This window comes from Delphinus delphis, chromosome 21, assembly GCF_949987515.2.
Source record: "Delphinus delphis chromosome 21, mDelDel1.2, whole genome shotgun sequence".
In the NCBI taxonomy this organism is placed as follows: Eukaryota; Metazoa; Chordata; class Mammalia; order Artiodactyla; family Delphinidae; genus Delphinus; species Delphinus delphis.
This window is the reverse complement of record NC_082703.1, coordinates 18,645,834-18,670,322: the sequence shown is the minus strand read 5'-3', so window position 1 is coordinate 18,670,322 and position 24,489 is coordinate 18,645,834. Positions and strand designations below refer to the sequence as shown.

Genomic DNA, 24,489 nt, shown 5'->3' with positions numbered 1-24,489 from the left:
ATACCTACTTTGGAATATAATGTAATCATCATGTAAAAAATCCATGCCCAAGTTTATTCTTCAGATTGATCAAGTCATTAACTTCCTGTCACTCAAAACTTCCAGAACTTTGCAGACCCGTTGATGAGGAAAATGTTTCTTTATTTAAAAGCTGGCTACTTCATTAAAAAATAACCCTGTAACTACATAAGCACAAGGTTTACTTTCAGTCCAAAAACTCAGAATTATAATGGTTCCCAGTGGCTCTAACTGGGAAGGTGATAGGGAAAGAAAGGAGCAGGTGCACCGAAGCTTGACAACACCCACTCCAGTAACCAGAGAATACCAGAAGGCGGAGTCTGGAAAGCAGCGATGGGGCGGGGGTGAAAGGGGCGCCCAGAAAGCCCGCTTCTTCCAGCGCCAAGACACGATCCGTCACCCGTAGAGCAAACGACACAGATCTCCAATCGGTCAAAAAAACTTTTTTCTTTTTTCAGATAGGGCGAGCTCTTGAGGAGTGAGCCGCGGGATGAAAAGTTTGGGCGACCCGCCTCCCTAGCGGGGCCTACTACCTAACCCCCAAACCCCCGTTTCTGCAAAGCAAGCGATGTTCCCCGAATTCCATTTGGCATTTAGTTTATCCCCACCCTGGGCCCATCCAAACTGGACCAGCAGTAAGGGATGGCGAAGGGGCGCAACGGCAGAGGCGAGAGAAGAGCTCTGAAATGAACATTCCCCTCGCAAGTAGAAACCCCAAAGCCAGGAACGCCTCCCGCGGCCCTTCCGCTCTAAAATCACCCGAGACAGCTTAAGTCCCGCTGCCCACAGCCCAACCCCGAAGTCGCGTCGCTCCTCACCGGCCCTTCTCCACCCCAAATTCTGGACCTCGAGAGCCCCACCAGAAGAGAATTTGGGGGGTAGGGTGAGAGAGGCGCAGTGACGAAGTCTACGGCCACTAAGGCCCCTTACTATGGAAAACTAGACCCCCTGCCCCTGGCAACCAAACCGTAACCCGCCCCCCCCCCCCGCTTCCTCCACTAGCAAGGGACATTCCTGGAGCTCCAGAGTCGCAGGGCGGCCTCCTCCCCAGGGCCAAAAAGAGAGAGGGGCGGGAGGCAAGAAGGAGGGTTCTGTGGTCGCCAAGATGCGTCCCTTGAGGCTCACCCCGATATCGCGTCGGTCGGTCCGGGGTAGGGGGCAGAATGCCTGGCCAGGGGACGGGAAGCAAGCAGCAAAAAAACCCCAGGAGCCCAGACAGAGGCGTGGGCCCGAGACCAGGCCCTACGGAGTCAAGTGTCCCAGGGCCGTTGCTCTCCCGCCCCTACGCCGCGCTGCCCTCGGTTGCCAAGGGCTGGGGACGCTCAGGCATTACCTGTAAACGAAGCAGCCGCTCCCGCCAAGGGCGGAGTAGCGGCCAGCCCCCACGAACCGCCACCGGCGGCGGGCCTCCCTTAGAGACCACAGCAGGGAGAGTCCCCAAGTTTCCTGGCTGCTTAGGGCCCAATGGCCGCCTTTTCTACCTCAGCTACTCGGCTCCAACCGTCGCAGCCACCGCCATCTTAGGCTCTCATTGTGGTGGGAGAAGAGGGGCGGGGGGACTGCAGAGGGGGCAACGCGCCGGGAGACATGCGCCGTCTCCTCGGCAACGGCCGCGCGGGGGCGAAATTCGCCTGGGCGGGAGCCGCAGTGCGATCAGCGCTCTAGACTGGAGTCATGTGACCGGCGGGAGTCTGCGGTGTCACCTCTGGCTCCGGAGACGGCTGCCGATTACACAAACGAACCACCAGGAACTACATATCCCAGAATGCCAACTCGCTCTCGGGTTATACGCGCCCGCACGTTCGCCACGAGGGAAATGACTATAAATCCCAGCATGCTGAGCGCTTCCGGCTCTTCCGGCGAGGAGGTCGAGGCCTGTGCGGAAGCGGATGGAGCCCTCTTGGGCAGCTGGAAAAAGAGTGGAGGCGCGTTCTGGTTTTCTGTGGGTGGGCGGGTGGTGCCAGCTCCGGAGAGTGCCGGAAGGAGGAGAAAAGGCCGCGGACTGCGGTCGCCCACTACCCACATCCCGGTCACGAAGGGGTGGAAGCAAAAGGACCTTTACAATCTGGGCTTAATTTTACACCTGAGGAGATAAACCCACGCGAGTTAATTGGCCAAACGTCGTACAGCTGGTCAGTGGGAGAATCATCAGTGTTAGTAATTAACTCCACCTTGGATTAACGCCCTAGTTTCCTTAGAAGAACCAGATGATTTTAATCAAAATTTAATATCGAAAAATGTTCTCTAAAACTATAGTCTCTGAAGTCCCTTTTTATTTACTCTCTTTCCTCAGCAGCAGCCCTGTTAAGGTTAGTATATAAACAGGTTCTCTCTTAAAACAAACCCCCAGAACACGGTGACAATTAAGGTCTTCAGTGTGGCTACCTGAAAGTTTTAAACACTGGTCAGTTTTTCTTTATTTTTCGACAGTTTGTAATTGTGGGATAACTGTTTTAAGCAAAATAAGGGTAGGAGGAATGAAGAATGGGTATCTAAGTTCCAACAGCAAATTGTTCTCAGTTACCAATGGAATTTGTTCACAAAACCAATTAATAGAACTGCATCTCAATAGATGATTCAGGTAAATCAAGCCCTTCGTGCTACTGTAATTTGCAACTGAATCCAGGTTCAGCTTCAGTGCAACGATCTTTGACCCTTTGTCCTGCATTTTTTAAGTACTTTTCTGTGCGTCTAACAGTGCTGATTACTTAGGTAACAAAAACATAGTCCCTGCCCATTAAGAGCTCATATTTTAATGAATGATGAAGAAATAGGGTGTGATGTAAATAAACTCTGTTTTATAAGAAAACAAAGTGCTGTGGGAACTCCCAGCACCGAGCAGCTAATGGATTAGGTGTTTACTGTAGTCCAGTGTGCCCTAGGCCTCATTGTAATTCCACCGCACACTAGCTCTAAGATCTTGGGCAAGTTACTTGACCTTTCTGAGCCTCAGTTGCCCCACCTATGAAATGAGGGGGAGGAGCTAATAATATTGCCTACCTTAGATCTTTTTTTTTAAAGTAGTGTTTATTCTGTACTAGGCACAGGATTAAGCATTTCATCTCTTGTGGTTTTCTGAATTCTCACAACTATCCTGAAGATACTGGTTCTACATCAGTTCCATTTTACTAATGAGAGGTTAAATAAATTGCCAAAGTTCTGACAGCTCCAAGTAGGAGAGCCCAGGTGTAAACTGAGGTCTACTGACTCCTCGAAGGAATTTTTTGATTAAGAAAATGCATGGGAGGGCTTCCCTGGTGGCACAGTGGTTGAGAGTCCGCCTGCCAATGCAGGGGACACGGGTTCGTGCCCCGGTCCGGGAGGATCCCACATGCAGCGGAGCGGCTGGGCCCGTGAGCCATGGTCGCTGAGCCTGCGTGTCCAGAGCAGTGAGAGGCCCGCGTACCAAAAAAAAAAAAGAAAATGCATGGGAAAAAATACTGGCACATGGTAAGCCATAATCATCACCATCATCACCGTTTTGTTTTATAGATATATATTATTATTTTTAAATATGTAGAAGCTATTGTCATTGAAACAATGCAGATGGATTCAAAAGCACTACTGAAATCATATGGTCATTATGTTCTTTTAATTTGTGAACCCTAAAAGATGCCAGTGCTATTATTGGTCTGTTAGGTGGTGGGAGAAGTCTGAGAAATTTTTACATTAAAATGGGGTCCTCAAACTAAATATGGGCATTATTGATCTTAGCAGGGGACAGAGGACCCCCCAAATGATGAAATTATCCTGGGTTTCTAAAACCTTCACATCTAATTTAGAAAAACAAACTATGCAAATGAACCAGTTTAGCATCAGTAGTGTATGAATATGGCAAATAAACAATACAGTAAGTGCTTTAGGAATGCAGAGAAAGAGTACATTATATTAAGTATATTGTATTATATTGTCTCAAAGATGATGATAGCTCCAGGATTTCTATGTAGGATGAAATTAGGGGCAACAGTCTGGTGGAAATGTAAATGGGGAACATAAGTAGCCTTTAAGAGATATAGGTTGAAACTACATCTCAGTTTTCCACATTTAAGTAAAACTTAAACACATGTATTAAAGGTGGGTGAGGAGGCCGAAATGGAAGAATGATGTTCAAAGGAAAGGAGCACACCTGTAACACAGATAATACATCCAGAATAAGCAATGAATAATACAGAAAACAGACTGGGTCAAGTAGGGGATTCATGTGGAGATGGGGAAGCAGGAGAAGAAAGCGAGAGCCATGAACAGGTTGGGGCCAAACTGTAAAAAATCTTAAATGTTGATCTGAAATGTTTCGGCTTTGTTCAACAGATAATGTGAAACTAGTTGAGGGTTTGGAAGAGGCAATGATATAAGGAAGTAGTTGTTTTAAGACTTAATCTAGTGGCAATGTTTAGAACAGACTAGGGAGAGCAGAGGAGAAGGGAAAGACAAAGAACAGGTGGTAACTGGCATGAAGTGATTAAGGCCTGGCCTAAGGTGATAGCCGAATGAATCAAGTGGAGGAGTTGGAATCTGATGGTAAATTAAATAAGCTGTCATTGCTGTGTAAAATATTTGTTTCTGTTATTTGATATTTAGTATGACATTGACCAGAGGGCTCTTAAAATTTAACATTTTGTGATATATTATTTATCTCTTTAATGAGTTCTGTACATTATTTATCCACAGATAGATTTTAACCATGGCTAGAGCAGAAACCCTGCCTTTTATGCTTCTTTATATCCCAGATGCCTTGTAGAGTTCATTTATTTTGATGTTCATTAATTTGGTCTTTGAAGACGGTTTTCTGCAGTACCTAGTTTTAACCTGTAGGTGGCGAGAGAACTTAAAGGTAAAACCTTCAGTGACCACTATACTATTATAACTGAATTTAAGATTGTTCTTATTATGTGATTTTTGATACACTCAAGAAAATGTATGACATTTATGTAAATTATAAAGTACAATAAGAAAAGAAACACTCAAGAATCCACTTCCTAACCTAAAACATAGAAAATAATCAGTATATTTAAGGACCCCTCTGCTTTCCACCAAACTCATTCCCCTTCTTTGCAGTCATAAGTACTATCTTGAATGATATCAGTGTTATAATTCCTTCATTTTCCTTGTGTAACTATATGTATATATCCCTAAGTAGTATTTTTTTAGTCTTGCTTGTTTTCGTACTTCATATAAATGGTATCATACTGATTATATTCGTGCTTGATGTGCTTTTTGATTCCTCATTATGTTTCTGCAATTCATCCATGTTGATGGGTAGAAACACAGTCTGTTAAGAGCAGAATGTAAAATTAATTTTTGAATAATCCTACAACTGAATATAACTGATTTTATCTTTATGCTTTATCTTAGCTTGTGGGTAACTTGATGAACAAAGAGATTGATCATGTCACCCAGGGAACTAGTTAGAGACCTCTGGCCTAGTTCTTATACCTTTCGGTTAAATTTGAGCACTTCACTGCTCTGCCTTAATTTGGCCCAGAGTTTGTCAATCTTGACATGGTTGACCTGTAGGGCTGGATGATTCTCTGTGATGGGGGCTGTGCTGTGTGCTGCAGGAGCCCTGGCCTCTTGCAGCCTGTAGCCCGCTGCCTCCCTGGTGATGACAAGCAAAACTTTCCCTTGACATTGCCCAATAACCCCAGAGTCAGGGTACGGTGGGCCGTGTGGCTTAAGGGCAGAATCACTCCCAGTTGAGAAACACTGTCTAGTCTTTGCATTGAGAAAACCGTGTTAATTATGATTTCTCTTATGTACCTCTTTTGCTCAAAAACCTGAACATATAAATAATTAAATCAATTAATTACTAGGTAATTATATCAACTAGTTATATCAAATCCTCATGCATAAGTAATGTTTCAAGGCTCTTCTTACCTTCTTCCGTTTCCCCCATATCTAATTACTACGACAGCTCTCATTACTGCCTAGTTCAGACTCTTTATTACTAGATTCCAAAATACCTAATTGCTGCTCTCAGCATACAATATTAATGTTTACACCAGTCTGAACTGCTCTTTCCTTCATAACCAATTTATGGTCCTTTTCATTCAAAAATCACTCTTTCAATAAATGTAACCCTTGTGATTCTGACAATTCCATACATATTTGCAGGTCATCAATTATTTTTTTTAATTTTTTAATTTAATTTTATTTATTTTTTTATACAGCAGGTTCCTATTAGTTATCCATTTTATACATATTAGTGTGTACATGTCAATCCCAGTTCATCCCAGCACCACCCCTCCACCGCCACCACTTTCCCCCCTTGGTGTCCATAGGTTTATTCTCTATATCTGTGTCTCTATTTCTGTCTGCAGGTCATCAGTCTTTACATGGCTTTCCAACTCTAGAGTTGTAATTACTATACACTTCTTCCTATATTTTCCTTGTCTATATTCTTGGGGGTCTGTGTGTTTTTACCCCACCTTCTCTATTCATTGTAAACCTGATCAGAGCTGCAGTAGTGCAGTCCTATGTGCAATGCTTGCTTCCCAGGAAAAAATCAAGTTGAAGGGTTTTTAAAAAGGTGTCCTGAGTAACAATAAAAAACTGGAAAGAAAATAATCTATATCTTTTCTCCTAGCTTCCCACCACCCCTACAATAGAAAGTCTTAAATATAACTAGATGTAGGTTGTTAATAATTAGAGAAATCAGGTAACTGGGTGGGAAGGTTCCAAAATTACAGAAATATAGACTGATAGGAATTTTGTTCTGTAATTCATATGAAAAATATTAAAAAGGTATCAAAAGTAATTTTCAGCTTTTACTTTCAAAACCCTGTTATTGAAACTAAAATTATATGAAATAAGAACAATTGCCATGGTTCTAAAGGAGTAATCTGGAGTAACTACAAAAGATGAACTCTGGGTCAGAAAAGGGTCTTTTCTCACATAAATAAGGAGATCTGCAGGTCTAGATTTGGTATATGCATGAAAATAAGGGTGGGCTAATGAAGGAATATCCAACATGATTGGCGTTACATTGAGCCATATTAAATTCACTGCATTATATAGTGAGGTACAGCTGTATATGCTATGATTTTTGCCCTTTTACCATAAAAAGGCTTCCCACACTGCATTTCTCCTTCCATAAAAAAGATTCTAAGGTCAGGGAGAACTGGCAAAACATGTGTGAACTCAAATTAACCAGGTAAAAGAGGTTAGAATGTTCTTTCTTTACCAAAAGAGGACTAAATGTCCAGAGTTAAAAACTGGGAGATATTGAATGGACAGACAATCTAATCTAGAGAAGGAAAAAAATAAAACCCTGACAATAGGTGCAGCAGAATGGTGTAGAGCAGGGGTTGATAAACTTTTCCTGTAAAAGGCCAGATATTAAATATTTTAGGTACTGTGGACCATATGGTCCCACTACTCAATGATTGTAGAGTGCAAGCAGCCAGGTAATGAATGAGCATGGCTGTGTTCCAATATAACATTGTTTTTGGACGCTGAAATTTAAATTTTATATAATTTTCACGTCACAAAATATTAATCCGCTTCTAATTTTTTTCAACCACTTAAAAATATTAAAATAGACAGTGGGCCCAGTTTAACCCAGGGGCCATAGTGTGCTGACCCCTAAGAGAGCACTGAACATTTAAAGTTTTTAGATAATTAATGATAGATCAAGGGAGAAATTAACAATGAAAAAAATGCAGTTTTACTACTTTGCAGGATGGTCATTATACAAGGAATCTTTTGAACTAATTAAGAGAGGGAGAATATCAAGCAAATGCAACTGAACAATATTTGTAGGTATTAGCTTGTTCCATTTTCTGATATATTTTCTTTTCCCCCATTCAGACTAGTTATAGGCATGCATTGCCTCCATGAAGGATGATCCCAGGCAGTCACACCAGCAACAAAAGATAAAAATTTCAGACATGAGAAAAAAAGATTAAAATCAGAGCAGTTTCCACGCCTTACAATTTGTGAAAAGAGGAAGACTTGATGGGAAATCAAAAGAATTTGATGCTTTCCCTTGCATCTCTGAAAAGGAAGAGGAGGAAGGTTTAGCAGCAGCCTGTGTGGACTGCTGACTGAGGAGAACTAAGAGGGGCCAGTATCTGTGGCAGGAATAGAGGGTTCTCGTGGCACAGCGCAGACCTCGCCTACCACAAGCCCCGAAGTCAGTGCAAGAGAGATTAGGTTTCTTCAAGCCCAGAGAATATAGTCTTGAAATCCAATTAGGAAAACAAGAGTCACATTTATCTTTCACGTGTAAGTTTGTGGCATAAGAAATATACCCACTTTACTTACATAGTTCAAATGTCAGCTACCTGAATATTCCCAAGCCCCCGAAGTTGTTGGGATAATCACATCTCCGTCGCGAGGACAGCAGGAAATCTGATCTCATTTGCCGACATCTTCTAGGATCCTTGGAGCTAATGTTTTTCTGTTATTTTTTGCTTTTGCTGATTTCTTGATTTCTCTCAAGTCTAGCCTCTTTGGGCTGTTCTTTTTCTTCATCCCACATCATTCCCAAGGCAGAACATGGCCTCTTACCCTTTATTTTCTCAAAATACCATGGACACAAGGCACCTCTCTGTGGTAGCTTTTCACTGAGGATTTGGTGTTAACAGTGCAAGGGGGTGAGGAGAAAGAGGACTTCGTGCTGCAGCAAACATCTTAAAAGTGAATATTCGACACCCCTGTTGTTTAAAGATCTTTGGCCATAGCCTGGAATTTCTCACTGGCTGCCTCCTGCCAACTTTCTGTCGTCTTGATGGATTCTTCACATTCTGCTGCCCATTCCTATCTCACTCACTCCTGCCTTTTCACCTTCTTCCTCTTGGGTTATCCATGGAAACTCCAAATTCCTCATTAATTATTTGTTATCAGAACAGTGTTTTTCCCTTGGTCTTGCTTCTAGCCTGTCCCAGCTAGACCTACTATTAAGATAAACAATGTTCTTCCTCTGCTACATGAGTTAGTGTGACCCATTTCCTCAGCATGAAGTTCTAAGAAAGTTATGTCTTCTCTGAATGCTAAAATTAATTGCATATGACTCTTAACTATCCTGATTAGCAGATATTGTAACAAGAAACATTTCCCTCCATTTCCCTGACATCCCCTCCCTTAATCTTCAAGAATGGAATGGGGGATGCTTAACTCAGTTCTTAGGAGCCAGTCTTTTTTTTTTTTTTTTTTTTTCCGGTACGCGAGCCTCTCACTGTTGTGGCCTCTCCCGTTGCGGAGCACAGACTCCGGACACGCAGGCTCAGCGGCCATGGCTCACGGGCCCAGCCGCTCCGCGGCATGTGGGATCTTCCCGGACCGGGGCACGAACTCACGTCCCCTGCATCGGCAGGCGGACTCCCAACCACTGCACCACCAGGGAAGCCCAGGAGCCAGTCTTTAGTCCAAACACATAGTGGAGAGAGAAGGGTAGACTGCCTAATTTTCAAGATGGGTCCCACTTTTTGTCCTTTGTCCCACTGCCCTCATCTTATCACTTTTGAAAACATTCCCGTATGATCTGAGGCCATCATTATCCTCTGCAGCAGTGATTCCACTTCTGGTCTCTTAGAAGCTTTTCATGGAGTGTGGGGCATTGGGAAGATGTGGAAACAAGGATTCTCCTTATAATGTTTTGCTCCAGATTTAGGTTGCCCTGAGCTGTCACTGACTCAGGCTTTTTGCCTCTGATTCGCACAGATGCCCGCACAGGCTGTAATGATGTTCTAAGGCTGGGCGACCCCACTACCTTCGTGTAAAGCTAGTAAAGCACTACAGCAAGTGGATGAGAACATGCTTCTGAGACCAGACTATTTCAAGTCAAACCCTGGCATATGTGACCTTCAGTAAGTTACTTGCTCTTTTTATGTCTCTCTTGTCTCACTGACAAAATGGGAGTAAAAATAAGAATGCATATCTCAAAGGGCTGTTATGAGGATTAAATGAATTAATACACAGAAAATGTTCAGAGAGTACTGGCTCACAGTAAGTGATATATAAATGTTTACATTTATTATACTTACAAAGGAGGCTCTGTGCTGATGCTGACTTAGGCCTCCAAGTTTTCAGGATCCATTCCTGCATCACATTTTAGCAGAGGTTTCAAAGCACTCACAGTACACCACTTTGGCTGAGTCACAGTGGCTTTAACCGTGGGGACTACTTGACTACCAGTGGATACTGACACCAAGGTTAGATCACCACAGGAAAGAAATTGGATTTTATCTTGTTGATTATGGAGGGCCACTTGAGCCTTATTAAACAGAGGAGTGATGTGATCACATTTGTTTTTATACAGATAACTTTTTTTTTAACTGTGTAAAAAAAAGATGGTCACCATGGGAAGGAAACTGGAAGTAGATTGATCAAAGAGGAGGTACCAATAGATTATGCTAAGCTGTTGAGGACACAAATTAAGATTGCAGTGGCAATGAGGTTGTGACAATGGGGCTGATGAAGAAAGTTTGGTATTTAGGAAGTAGATTCAATAGGACTTATTGACTAATGAAATGAAGGATGAGGGAGAGGAATGATGTCTGATAATGCCAGGATTTTGAACTGAATGAGTGAATAAATAGGGGTTTTTCCAACTCATTGTGTTCTCCCAAAGGCAAGCCTTTTCCTCCAGGGAAAAGGAAGAGGAAGAGACTGTAATGAGTTGACTGTTGGCCAAACACAGAGTTACAGAGAGAAGTGAAAGCTGGCATTAGATATTTGGGAGTTGGTACACACTAACATTCAGTGGACTAGAGAGGAAGAATACTCTATTAAGAAAAGATGAAACACTTGGAGGACACCCAGAGAACTAAGAGGGAGGTGTTTTAGGAAAGCCCACTGAAGAATAAGTTTTGAAGAAGAAGGAGCATTCTGAGAAATCAGTAAGAAACTGCTCTGAGGAGACTTGTGACCTAATTGTGAGCAGCTGCAGCGAAGTGAACGGATCAGAAGTCACTGGCTCTGGTTGAGGGGTTAATAGGAAGGGAGACCATGGAGTCAGTGAGTGTAGATCGCCCTTTTTACAAAGCATGGCTGGAAGAGAGAGAGAACAATGAGAGGGTAGCCAGAGGCAGGAACAAGGGAGATTTTAATTTTCTAGAGTTTAAAAGAATTGAGCTTGTCTCTAGGATGAAAGGGGGACAAGACTATGGGTAGAGCGGGTGATGTTAAAAGTAAGAAGGGGAAAGATAATTAAAAGAGTACAGTTCTAGACAAGAAAGAAGAGGCTGGGATTCAGAGCATAGGTAGAAGGAATAGACTAAAACAAGAGGAGCCAGTACCTACAGAGGCAACCCTCAAGCAATGAGGGGCTGGAGTTACTAGATATATACCCCAGGTTTCTTGCCACATGAAGGGAAATTCTGATGTGGGTCTCTCCGAGGGTCCATCAGGTTTGTGTGTTTTTTTAATAAATGTATTTATTTTACTTATCTGTTTTTGGCTGCATTGGTTCTTTGTTGCTGTGCGCAGGCTTTCTCTAGTTGCGGTGAGCGGAGGCTATTCTTCGTTGTGGTGCGCAGGCTTCTCATTGTGGTGGCTTCTCTTGTTGCGGAGCACGGGCTCTAGGCGCGTGGGCTTCATTAGTTGTGGCACGTGGGCTCAGTAATTGTGGCTCGTGGGCTCTGGGGCGCAGGCTCAGTAGTTGTGCAGGGCTTAGTTGCTCTGTGGCACGTGGGATCTTCCCAGACCAGGGCTTGAACCCGTGTCCCTGCATTGGCAGGTGGATTCTTAACTACTGCACCACCAGGGAAGCCCTGGTCCAGCATGTTTGTGCCCCATTTGCCTAGGGCTGTAACCCACTCACTAGGCACCCTTTATTGGCTTTCCTCCCTGATCCATCTCACTACTCCCTCACTTATGATTCCTGGAATCACCCCCCAAGTAAACTACTTGCATCCAAATCTTTGTCTCAGGCTTTGCTTTGGGGGACCCCAATTTAAATAGATTTTGAGTTAGAACATTATCCCAGGCTTTCTAATTCCAAGTCTTGGGTTTTTCCAGCCAAATCATACTTTGTCACTTTTATTAACCTTTTTGCAAACTGGGTACATGGCATTGCCCAAATACAAGTTGTGCTTTTTGCTTCTTTTTCTTTGTCCATGCCGGTAGTACTGTATCTTCCGATGAGTAGCCTAGGATAAGGATCTTCTAAAGAAAGATGTGTAAAAGCAGTAAAAGCTAACTGCCAACTTGTGTTATTATCCTTCACTTCCATTGTTTCTGAATCCGATCCTTCATTTTCTTGAGATGATAGGTAGATAGATAGATAGGTACTGTTCATCTGTGTCTAAAGTTACATCTACATTTTCATCTACAAAGTCATCATATATATGTATTATTTATATATATATGCATTTAAAAAATAGATACAGGCCAGAGCAGGACAGGAATTTGAGAGATGAGTAGGGGCAAGAGGATAGTAATGTATCAGAGTTCCTGGTTGGTTTCTGACACTAATTTGGGCAGAAGTGAATTTATTGAAATTTACTGGAGAATGCGGGATTCACAGAATCAGAAGTCGTCTGGGACCATCAGGCTTCAGGATGAACAAGCATTAAGAGAGCTCTGGAAAGCCAAGAAACAGAAAGCAAGGGGCAGAGCACCTGTGTCATAGCCTGTGCCATCTGGCCAGCGTGCTGCTGCCTCTGCTCTTCTAGGTTGCGTGACCTCCTTGTGTCTCTCCTTAAATGTGCAGTTGCTGGAGAAATTGTCTAATTCCTGCAGCCCACTGTCCTTTGGCTCCTGTGGTGGAAGTGCAGAATTATTTTCCCCAAAAGTTACGGAGAAGCCCCAGACAGAAATAGAGATGCTGTTAGGAGGAATAGAAGCTGGGAGGCAAAAGAATAACATGTCAACTGCAAATCTCATCAGTTAACCAGACAGGGCTGTTGTCTAGGGCTGCCTGTTGACTATGGATGACACAGACCTGGTCATTGATAAATGAATAACCATAAAGATCTTATGATCTAGGATGCATAATGTTCTTTGGCTATAATATGTATAATGTAATGTTTAAAGGACAAACTGAAAAAAATGGGAATAAATCTAAATAGGTGTTAGCAGTGGAATGAAAACATGCTAAATGAAATTGCCTCAGAATAGGAAAATAATTATTGGCATTTTCTCTGTTCTGAACTACAGGTCAGAGTTGGCTATCACAGATCCTCTGAGAAAGATTTCTACAGATTTAATGAACAGCATGGGCAAAGGCACAGAAACAGAAAGTACAACTTGTATTTGGGAAATGGCATATATCCAATTTGGCTGGGGCGGAGAGAACATGAGATTGTTCAGATTTTGTGTGTGTGTGTGTGGCCTTTTATACTGTTGAAAGCTGAACAATCCTTTTAAAGACACTTACCTGTTTTGCAAACCTGCTTTTAATCCTCATGTAGTTTGCATGATCAAATACTCAAAATCTGACTCTGAATCTCACCAATTGAAATTCATAGCTCATATTTTGGCCTCTTGTTTTCTTTTATCCTTTAGTAGTCATGGAGAGCGATTAAAAGGAATGTGACATATTGTATACCAGTGTTCATAATAGCATTATTCACAATAGCCAAGAGGTGGAAACAAGCCAAATATCCATCAACAGATGAATAAACAAAATGCATTATATACATACAATGCAATATTATTCATTCTTAAAAAGGAAGGAAATTCTGACACATGCTACAGCACGGATGAATCTTGAAGACATTGTGCCAAGTAAAATAAGCCAGACAGAAAAGGACATATAGTGAATGATTCTTTATACTTGAGATACCTAGTGTAGTCAAATTCATAGAGACAGAGATTAGAGTGTGGTTGCCATTGTTTGGGGGAAGAAAATAACAGGAGTGATTGTTTAACGTGTGTAGCATTTCAGTTTGGGAAGATGAAAAATTCTGGAGATGGTTGGTGGTGATGGTTGCACCACAATGTGAATGTACTTAATGCCACTGAATTATACACTTAAAACGGTTAATATTATGCTATGTGTATTTTATCACAATTTTTTTTAAAGGCATCTAACAGTCTTTCTGTGTCACAAAAAAGACACAACAATAGACACTGTCTTGGGTATCTAGACTCTGCTCTCCTCCACCAAGTGAATGAATAATGCCTGTGATTGTATCCACAGATGTAAGGAAATGGTGACACACCACCTCCAGATCAGCCCTTCAAGGGAGAATTTGTTGCCCTGTTGCCATCAGGGCAACAGGTGTTCCATCAGCCCCTTTAGGAGCTCCCTCAGTTATAGAGAGCCACCTCTGGCCAAGGTCTCTCCCCTCCCTGGGCAGCCCACGTGTAACGTCCCATCAAGCTGGGAGTAAGGTCCAGCCATTTTGGCCAAAGCAGGATACCTCTGATGGGCTATATTAGCTCAAAACTCTGCATAGGTTCTCCCTTTGCCCAAACCTGCTCCCTTCCACGGGGTGGATCACAGGCCACTCCCTCATAAACATCCCGAGAACAAAACTTTTTAGCTTCCTGGAGAATATAATCTGAATGGACAGACTTAGTTCCTTTAAAATCAGCAAGAGGAAAAAAGTGTTACCTACAGAGGAACAAGGATGCTAGCAGATTTCTTGCTGGAAATGATGCACGTGAGAAAACAGTGGAGTAACCAGAATGCTATATGCAGAAACTAAGGCAAAAATACCTTCAGGTATACAAAAACAGAAAAAAATCAATCACCAGAATGTCCACACTACAGAAAAAGTAGTTTGAGAAAATTTATTGAACTATATGCTAATGATTTGTGTATTTTTCCTGTGTGTACCTGTGTGTATTTTTTGCTTTGATCAATAGTTTATGCTTTAAAAAAAAAAGAAGCAATAATAGTTTACATTTATCATATTATGACTGTGGGCAGCTTTCTTCTCTACAATCTGGCCCCTCCAGTCCTGGCTGCCTTAGTAACTCCCTGATGCTTTCATACAAGTCGTCTTTTTCATTTTGCCTAACTTTTCAAGTTTTTCTTGGTAGCAGTTTTGTTCTGCTACAAGCACTTACATTATTAAAGCAGAAGTTTCTGTTACTTTTCTTTATTGCAATGTAAAATTCTCATTCTGCTACAAGAGTGAGTGAGTTTGGCAATGTTAGAAAATGATTTTAGGAGCAAGGTATTGTCTCCAGATTCACCTCTTCCCCATCTCACAAATAATTCTAGATTATTAAAAATCACTTTTTTCCTTTCCTAAATTAGCAATGTATATGAAACCATTAATTATTTGTGTGTGTATTATTGCTGCCTCACTCTCTATAGATCAAACTCAACAGTCCTAATCTTGTTTCAAGACAATAGGAAACTAGAATTTATTGCATGACTTCTGTGTATTAGGCCTGATAGTAAGTAATACTTCATGTAAGATGCCAACTTGATGTAAGTTACCAAGTTTGAATCTTTTATTATATGCTATCACAGATAAGGAATTTTATTGTTCCATGAACAATAAATATTTTTGAGCCTCTATTGTATGGTACGTATATGCTAGGTGCTATGGATATAGAAGCAAGAAAAGAGTCCCTGATCTCTGTTTAATGACGAGAGAAACTCCAGTACACAATATAGTGATGTGTGATATAAGAGAGTAAACACATAGGAAAACATCTAGCCTAGGTGGATGGGCTTAGGGGAAGGGCAAGTGGCCAGGGAAGGCCTATTTCATTCATAGAGGGTACAGAGGGATTATTGGAATATTGGAATAGACAAATAAAGGAAAAGAGGACTGGAATACACACACACACATACATATGTATACATATGTATACACACACATATATCAACCATGTATATATATGTGTGTATATATATATATATATATATATGGCAGCAATAACAAAAGAGCACATGTAATGTGGTTGAGTCATTGGTGAAAATAGTCGTCACAGGAGATGAGGTATTAGGCTTGCCAGGCATCTTTATTGAACCAGAAGATATTCTAGTAAACTGGATGGATCCCCCTTTCTTCATTCTTTAAGTTTCCTGATTGGCTAATAGGAAAATGGTACATACTGGGAGCCTTCTTTATTTACAGAAGTTCCCCAAGTAGTCATGTTTGGTAAGAATCTCTACCCCTGAATCTATCATCTGTGGGCAAGAGAGCAGGCATATAGCCCCGATGTGTGGGTGCTGTATGTCTAGGTGTACGCTGATATATAAGTGACTAGGCTAATTGGATTCTCTCTCCCGGGGCTGTGGAATTTGTATGGAAAGACACAGGGGCTAAACTTCCACTGAAATTAAATCATTTTAAGGGTGCACACTACAGAACAGATCCAAGAACTCTTGCTGAGCATTTTGGGGCAGTGCATGTTCTGTCTTCCTCAGCTTTTTTGTGGCAGTCTGTTATTGATTCTGTTACTTACCTTAGTATCCCTGTAATAAATTCATTTGTTTATTTTATTTATTTATTTTTGCTCAAGATGACTGGATAAATTTATTTCTTTAGCTTATAAGCAAAAACAAAAAGTGGATTACTCTGAGATTAGGCTTTAATATTTCATAATCTTTGATTGCTAGAGGTAGGGACAAAAAGTCTAAAAGTTCTAGAATTTTCCCTCAATATTTCTAAGGAGGAAACGGGAAAACACTTCAATCTTAGAGAATCAGTTTGGTGTGTATTCTTGGTCATGCACATGTATGGACATCTATTCTTTGTTTTCGAGGTAATCCTAGTTATTGGTAAAGTCATCCACATGCAAATGTAAAATTTTTAAATGTAAATTTTAGAAGTTTAATAAGCCAGCTTCTGGTCTCAAATGCACATGCAGAAAAATAAATTCATTGTAATGAAACTTATGCAGGCTAACCAAACAATGAATCAGAATGTGAGTGTAATTGTGCACAAGAAAACTTTTTTTTCTCAGCATTATGTAGTTATTTTGAAGCGAAAGTAAGAAACTATATCTCAAAATTTCCTGGGGGTCCAGTGGTTAGGACTTGCTTCGACTGCCAGTGGCACGGGTTCGATCCCCGGTCCAGGAAATAAGGTCTCGCAAGCTGTGCGGCCAAAAAAATTAAATGAACTGTCTTAGAGCATTATATTTAGGATGTCTTATTTTTTTCTAAGAAATAAAAAATATTAAAAGCTGAATGAAAAATAAGGACAAATTTTATTTTTTAAATTTTATTTATTGATTGATTGATTTTTGGCTGCATTGGGTCTTTGTTGCTGTGTGCAGGCTTTCTCTAGTTGCAGCCAGCCGGGGCTACACTTCGTTGTGGTGCGTGGGCTTCTTATTGCTGTGGCTTCTCTTGTTGCAGAGCATGGGCTCTAAGTGCGTGGGCTTCAGTAGTTGCAGCACGTGGGCTCAGTAGTTGTGGCTCGCGGGCTCTAGAGCGCAGGCTCGGTAGTTGTGGCACAGGGGTTAGTTGCTCCGCGGCATGTGGGATCTTCCCGGACCAGGGATCGAACCCATGTCCCCTGCATCGGCAGGCGGACTCTCAACCACTGCGCCACCAGGGAAGCCCCCAAGGACAAATTTTAAATTCAAATGTACAAATACACTTCTGTCAATAACATGTTTTTAAATTTTCTGCTAGTGTCCAGAAATTTTGTCAGGATAGCTAACAACTCTCGGAATTCTACTTTTAGTTGTGGTCATAAAAGTATGAATCATCGTGTGTTTTCCAATTAGTTGGATGATATTTTAAGAGGAGATAATATTTTAAGAATCTAAAAACTGGAGGAAAAAAGCTCACGTAGAAACAGGATTTAGGTACCTGAATGAAAAAGATGTATAGCAAATTTATCAAAGAAAGCAGAGAAGTCATACTGGGGAGTAGAGAGAAAGCAGACACTTGTGTTACCGCCCATCTTCCTTGGGTCTAAAGGCATATTTTAAAATGTGGTTTTACTTAACATGAGCTCTTGTTTTCTTTTTTCTCCACATATTTTTACACAATATAGCTGAATTTCTTCTTCATGTATTTAGTGTAAAAAAATCTGTTTTCTATTAGAATTTAACATTTATTTGGTTGCAATTGTTTTTTTTTAATGATATGATCTTATGGGGAGATTCTTCTTTAATAAGAAAGATGTTATTCTTCAGAAGCATAAAATATATGCAATTCTGAAGTCCTTGCATACACATCGAAAGAAAAACAAACATTCCTTGCCCAGAGCTCTTTTTATTCTTTACAGGGAAAATATATTGAATAAGAAAACATCTTTTGCACTTTGCCCTGTTAGGCAACTAATTCAGAGTTGGTTAGATACCAGAGGGAAAAAATTTCAGATAAGCAAGAAACCTCTGAAAAGAAGAGTACTAAATAAGCATTTCATTTTATCTTAACTGGTAAGCAGGGGAGGATACAGGTTTTGTGAGACCTGAAGCTATACATTTTGGGCGATCTGTCCAATGTCTATTAAGATTACTTTTTACGTGCTTTATGTAGCCGGCCAAGAGGGCCAGTGAGTCCTCCAGGAAACAACAGTGCATTTGAAAAATTCCTTCTCTGGCATTCGGTTTTCCTGTTTGGGATCCTGTATATAACAGAGTTCAATCAGAGAAGCAGAGCCTCTAGGATATATAAGGAATGACCTTAGGCTATTGTGTGTCTCTCAAAGGCCCTTTTCTTAAGATAAGATGCCGGAGGAGTTCGAAGGATGGAGGGTAGGTGAGTGAAAAAGGTAGATGGCTGTAAGTAAGGGAAGCAGGAGCTGGAGCCCATGAGGACGGACTGCAAGCTCTGTCAGTTCTTGTTGCCTCTGACCTGGCTGTTGTGGCTTTCCTGTAGAAGCTGAAGCCATTGTCATGTGCTGAAGGAAGATCCAGGGGAGGCGGGGCAGCTGCAGGCCTGGCAGAGATCTTATGCCAGCGAGATGAGCCAACAGATAGGCAACAGCATGTGAGAGCTAAAAAGCCTGCCGCTTCATTTCTGCCCTCCAAATCGCCCACAAGAATCCCAACTCTGGCAAGGGAAAGGGCTTTCCGGGAAATGAACCCTTTTTCTTGGTTCCTTTTCCTTGTCTTCTGATGTATCGATCTTCATTCGCCCTTATTTTTCTAGATCGTATTGTCAGACTCTTTCTCAGAAAGGCTATGTTAAGGTAGTTTTTTGTTTGCTGTTTTCGTTTTTGTTTTTTTAGTTCTTGCACGTCTGAAATGGCTTTATTCACACTTCACACTTGATTGCTAGCTTGGCAGTGTAGAGTCCTGATTTGGAAAATATAAATTCCCTCAGAACTTTTAAGGCATTCTTTCTGTGGAGAAGCATGATGCCATTCTGAGTCTCAGTACTTTTTATGTGATTTCACTTCTGAAAGCTTTGTGCAGCTTTTCACTAACACTGCTATTCAAAATTTTATCATGATTTGCCCAAGGGGTGGGTGTTTTTTGTCTTGTTTTTAAAGGTCATTGTGCTGGACACTAAATAAACTCAACTTCAACTCTTTCAGTTCTGGGAATTATTTTTCTATTGTTTCTTTGTTAATTCACTCTCCATTTTGTTCTATCTCCTCTTTGAAAGTTCTGTTAGGTACATGCTTGACTTCCTAAAATTATACCTCTAATTTTCTTATCTTTTCTCTCCTATTTTATTCTACTTTCTGGGAGGTTTCCTTGAATATATATTCTAATCCACTCAGTGAAGTTTGTTTAATTTTGACGATTTCATTTAATTTCTTTGAGCTTTTTGTGTTAATTGTTCCTTTTTAAATAAAAATAACAGCATTCCATTATTGTTTCTTACTTTTCTGATAATACTAAACATAGTTTGGAAGTTTTCTTCTGCAGACATCTCCCATCTTAAAAAATAAAACAAAACCTTTTCTTTACTTCCCATTATAGCAGTTGCACTTCTTTTTAGCTATGTCCAATTTATCCCCTCCCATTCTCTCTTAAACTCACTCTGACCAGGCTTTCACACCACCATTCCACTGAAACTGACCTTGTCACAGTCTCCAAGGACCTTCATGTTTCTTCATCCAAGGATCAGTTCTCAGTCCTCCTGTTACTTTATCTGCTAGACACATGAATGACTCCCTTTTCCTTGAAGCATCTTCTCACCTGGTTCCTAGGATGTCGCTCATTCCTGGTTTTCCTCCTACCCCACTGACAACTCCTTTCTACTATTCTTGCTCTTTGTGCCTCATCTCCCCAGCTTCTTAACATTGGTTTACCCCAGGGCTTGGTATTTTTACCTCTTCCCTTCTGAATCTGTACTACATCCTTGCTGTCCTCATTCTTATAACTTTAAATACCATTCTTTATGGTACTGACTTTAAAATATATATTTTCCCCTAACTGTAGACTCTGTAATCCAACTGCCTTCTTCACATTTTCCTTGCATGTTTAACAGTCATCTCAAACTTACCGTTTCCAAAATAGAGTTCTTCATCTCTCCTCCTTGCTCCAAATTGTTATTCTTTCATTCTTCCCCACCTCAGCTTATTGACATGTCCATCTTTCAGGTTGCTAAGACCAAAAACCTTGAAGTCATCTTTGACTTCTTTTTTTTCTCTCACAACTCGCATTCAATCTGTCAGGAAATCATTCTTCTACTTTGAAATTATATCCATTCCTCTTCACCTCCACTATTAGCATCCTGTTCTGACCTGCCATCATTTCTTGCCTGGAGTATTCCTCTAGTCTCTTACCGGTCTCTCTACCTCCACTCTTGTGCCCCCCAATGTAGGTCACATTGTATTATTTCTTGGTTCAAAAATACCTCAGTGGCTTGCCCATCACTCAGAGTAAAAGTCCCATTCCTTTCAACAGACTAGTAGTCTGTCTGTAATCTGATCTCTGTTATCTCTCTGAACACATCGACTGCTTGCTTCCTAGCTATTCCTCAGACATTCAGACACACTTCAGCCTCATAGCCTTTGCACTAGCTAGTCTCTCTGCCTGGACTTCTTCCTTCCTCCCTCTGTCCCCAGATATCCCCATGATTTACTTTCTTCTCTCCTTCAAGTCTTTGCTCAAATGTCATCTCAATAAAGCCTTCCCTGGCCCAGTCTATCTAAATTTGCCTCTCTTTCCCCCACCCACTCACTAAGCCTCTCCACTGACTTATTTTTCTTCACAGTATATGGCAGACATCACTTTCTAACAAATCTATTTATTTATTTCATTTAATGTTTACTTCCACCTTTCTGCTAGAATGTAAGCTCTATGAGGGCAGAGACTTTTGTCTGTTTTGTTCATTACAGTTTCCCCAGCATCTAGAACACTGCCTGGCCCCCAGTATTCTGTATTCCCTGGGTTCCATTTTTATTTTTTTCTCCCCTTGTTTTTATCTCTGTTTTTCATACTGGAGACATTCTTCAAATGTCTGGTGACCCTTGGTTATCTCTATGTGAGGCACCGACAAAGCTAACAGAAAGCTAGCTTAATGTTCATGGGTAGAGTTTGTGGACTGGTGAGATTCAATATATGGTTAGGTGGTGAACTGGCATATCTGTGGAGGTTGCATTATATTTTAGTATCCTTAATTTTTTTCCTGTGGGGCCCTTCCATTTCTCCCAAGAAGAACCCTGTCTCCTGCTAGGAAATACAAACCTGCCTGACAGCAATCTTGTTTGAAAGACGTGCCTGGTTGTACTTTTTCTATACATGCTTTATTTTAACTTCTCTGTTTGTGGCTCCTACCTTTCAACATTCCTGCTATCCTCAAATGAAAATAAGGTCCAGATCAAATTCTTTTAGGAATAAAAAATGGGCAAGTGGTAGGTAGTATATGAATAAAGAGGGTAGGAGTTACATGGGCTGGGGAGGAGGCTATAGGGTCCAGCTACACTTTTTATATTATTTTACCAATCCCCTTATTTTCAGCCTTGACAGTCACTCTTGAATTTTGTGGTTCCTCTAAAATCTCTTCCAATAAGTTGTTGTAATCTCTTATCTCTTCACATATCATTCCTGTTTGCTTTGACATTGTAGGTTTATGCCTTTCTATTTCTTTGCTGTCATCTTAAAGGGATTTGAGGAGGAAGCACATTTTTAAATGTGTGGTCAATCCACCATATTTAACAAGAAGATTTTGGTGACAATTTTTTTGTTTAGCTAGGAGCAGGGCCATTATTTATCTTTGGAGAAAACTTTTCTTTTTCTTGGTGGGTGATACTTTAATGCGCTTTTATTATGCAAAATATAGCACAGATTATATTCTGAAATGGAAACTTTATGGGAAAAAAAGCAAAATTTTTCTGCATAATCTATAAATTGTATCTTAATTGTAGGTATAGAATCAGTAGTGGTTAGTACTTTATTGGCTGGGGATGTAGAAATTTTTTCCCTTCTTATAAAGCAAGAGAGGAATTAAGGGTAGGATATGACCAAGGACATTCTCTACATGGAGGATTATGTAATTCCTTCAACATGTCAATAGTTTGGGTCCATTGATAAGGGGAGGGATGGCCCATGGGGCACCTCTATGGAGAAGAGAATACTCATAGCTAAAATTCCTGTTTACATTTTCCTTCTCTGCATTGTAATTTCTTTCTATTATCCCCAAAGTTTCAGAAGCTTTGCAAACTTCACAGCTTATCAAATGCTTTTGTTGGGGTTTCAGGGAAGGGGCTTGTGTCCAAGTCTAGATTAGGTTAGGGAAGGAGAAAGTGGCCTTTTCCTACAACCACCACTTACATTTTGAAATCTGCCTGGTAGTAACAGCAGCGTTTCAAGACCACCATGGTCCCAGAACTCTAGGAGTTGGCCAGGAACAGAGCAAAGCAACTAGATTTTTTAGGTAATAATATAGATTTTCCAACTGGATAATTACAGCAGCTTTGTGATTATCTGTTTTGAGCCCCAGAGGAACTATGAAAGGGATCCCTAATTCCACAGGACTCTTTACCGAAGTCTCAGTTCCAACCTAGTTTACTCATCCGTTACACATACTCACCAGCGTTGCCTAGTTATCCATGAACTTTCCTAACTTTGATATAAAATTTTAATCCTCTTTCATAATATGTTCTAGGAAGGTTTCTTGTAGATAATAATAAATAATCAAAAAAGAAGAATTTAAAAGTGGGAGTGGATCGTAGGGACCATTAGATCCAATAGCTTTTTTCACAGATGAGAAGACTGAGCTTCAGAGAGGAGCAATGACTTGCTCAGGAGCATATAATGAGCCATGACAGAGCTTGGAAATTAATGCAGTTCTCTCAGTCTTCAGTAAAACGCTTTTATTCCCTTGACCATACCATTCATATTGACATGACGTGGAGTAATTAATTCAGGACCCGTTTATTGAGCATCTATTAATTTAAACTTTTACTAGTTACATAGACAATAGGAATAGGTAGGGTGACTCACTAGTGAAATTGGTTTAGTCTCACTAATTTTAAAGTGCTTTTCCATAGTAATTTCTCAGACTTATGCTACATGAGAATGTTTTATATCCTTTCAGGACTCCCTATGAGATGATATCTAAACCAACATTATAGGAAGTTTATATATTTAGGAGTTTCATAACCTCCACCTGAGGAAGCTCTGTTAGTTGCCTGAAACGAAGACTACTCTTGTTAACCTCTTTCCTTGGTATTTAAAATATGTTCCATCCTAAATATTTTGATAAAAGTCACATTTTTAAGTTTAAAATGTGATCACAGTATTCAGAGCACAGGATTTTATAAGTCCCATAAAAGGTATCTCCCCCTTCATTGGGAGTCAAGGTTGGAAAATATAACTGTCAGAAATGTTTGCTGGTAGAATACACTAAAGGATATACGATCTGTTGTCTAGTTCATGATGGGGCTGAGAACAGACAGGTTCACTGCTGCAGGCAGGAGCGGACTGGAGTTGGGGAGACCTGGAATTCAACCTTCCTCTTGGGACTGGGTCAGGTATCAGGTAAGGGGCAGACACAATATATAGTCCAGAGGGTTTGGATGACAACTGTGTTATAACTGATGTATTAATTGAGAAGCTTCTCTGAATATGGTCTTCCAAAAGGAGAAGGAAAAAATTCGTCGGTGCTCATTCTTGGGTCAGAGAAGAAAAGTTTATCTAATTACTTTACTTTGAAAAAAAAAAAAGCCTCTAAGTCCAATGCTCTTTATTCATGTTCTTTGTTCATCAAAATTCCTTTTGCTTGATTTGCTCTGGGGCAATTTTGTCCACCATGAGGAAGTCCTCTATGCAAATTCCTAAACAGGTTAGCTTACCAAGCAATTCTCTTTTCCTGAATTAATAAGTTCACTTTTCTGTTTTATATATCCCTTGAGAAACTGTTAAGTATGAGTCTGTTCTCCAGAAAATAATCACTTAGGGTAAATGTGTAAAATCCAACTTCTAGACAAGCTAATTTAAGATGTAAGCCTAATGAGCTCACTGTTCTGCTCAGTGAAGCCCCTTTGAGAAGCTGAGCCCTGTATGCTAAGTGTAATAAATCAGACTGAGAAAGACAAATACTGTATGATATCACTTATACATAGAATCTAAAAAATACAACAAACTAGTGATATAACAAAAAAGAAGCAGACTCACAGATGTAGAGAACAAACAAGCGGTTACCAGTGGGGAGAGGGAAGAGGGTGGGGCAATATTGGGTAGGGGGGTAAGAGGTACAAACTA

The 24,489-nt window shown here is 40.8% G+C and overlaps 1 protein-coding gene and 1 long non-coding RNA gene across 24 annotated transcripts in view; one reads left to right on the top strand and one right to left on the bottom strand.

The window, feature by feature from the left end:
- PCM1 (pericentriolar material 1) overlaps positions 1 to 8,495 on the bottom strand; it is a 95,567-nt gene extending 87,072 nt beyond the window's left edge. For 21 of the 23 annotated variants that reach the window (XM_060001169.1, XM_060001175.1, XM_060001180.1 and 18 more), the window contains exon 1: positions 1,352 to 1,679. The gene's annotated coding sequence lies outside the window, so the exon portion shown is untranslated. Of the gene's footprint in view, positions 1 to 8; positions 615 to 1,351; positions 1,680 to 8,280 lie in introns of those variants that run through there. The other 2 variants (XM_060001171.1, XM_060001170.1) reach the window with 2 other exon arrangements.
- On the top strand, positions 1,872 to 13,933 carry LOC138413933 (uncharacterized). Its single transcript, XR_011246331.1, has 3 exons — positions 1,872 to 1,943; positions 9,679 to 9,824; positions 13,117 to 13,933. It is a non-coding gene; the product is annotated as an uncharacterized lncRNA (long non-coding RNA).
- The last annotated feature ends 10,556 nt before the right edge of the window (positions 13,934 to 24,489 follow it).